At 44.2% G+C, this 807-nt stretch overlaps 1 protein-coding gene across 1 annotated transcript in view; it reads left to right on the top strand.

Moving 5' to 3' along the window:
- Positions 1-807, top strand: part of plcb1 (phospholipase C beta 1) — a 40,635-nt gene that overhangs the window by 8,453 nt on the left and 31,375 nt on the right. The gene's annotated exons all lie outside the window — the stretch shown is intronic.

Raw genomic sequence — 807 nt, forward strand, 5'->3', positions numbered from 1 at the left:
CGTCGGATTCTCTGTTTTTATGCCATAATTCACATCTAGTTCGTTTTATGTCCCGCTTCTCCTGTTTCAGAGTTTTGCGCAATGTGCGCCTCGGTTTTTTGTTTTATTTTTTATCCTGAGGTGCAGGGCGGTCGGGAAGCGTATCGATGGGGAAAAGGCAGACTGACATAAACCTTTTAAAACAACGGAAACAATTTCGGTATTCTGATTATTGAAATTTAAAAGTGCTGTGGTTCCGTTGTTCCATCACCCCAGTTTCATACTGGACCACTTACAGCTCCGGTGTTACCGCTATAAAATGAACGCTCTCTATCGTGGTATCACTATGGAGAGATTTCTTTATTTAAATGGGTTCATTTCTCAGAGGGATACACAGTGAGGTGATTTTAGCTACCAGTAGCAGGAGAACGGAGCTGCGCTAAGAAGCTAACAGAAGCTAACAAACACTGAATAGAAGAAGAGCTGCCATCGATACAGTTGCAGCCAAGCATGGTTTCATGTTACACAATACAGTTTTACCAAGTTGCTCAAAGTCTAAACTGGCATTGTTGTGCATATAAGGTGTAAAGTTTACCTTCGACCAAACGCCCCCCAAAGGCATCCCAGCGCCCCCCTTTTGTAAAAATGTCCGCCAGCGCCCCCTGCCGTCCTCTGAACGCCCCCTGGGGGGCGGTACCGCCCACGTTGAGAACCGCTACTCTAAAGTAAACACTTTTTTACTGGTTGTTTCTAAATACTTGTGTTTGATTTGTTTTGGTTGTGTTATCTTTAGGACACAGAGTTGTTGGATCTGACCTATGTGAAGGA

The sequence above is a fragment of the Poecilia formosa genome, unplaced genomic scaffold (genome assembly GCF_000485575.1).
Source record: "Poecilia formosa unplaced genomic scaffold, Poecilia_formosa-5.1.2 Scaffold251, whole genome shotgun sequence".
NCBI lineage: Eukaryota > Metazoa > Chordata > Actinopteri > Cyprinodontiformes > Poeciliidae > Poecilia > Poecilia formosa.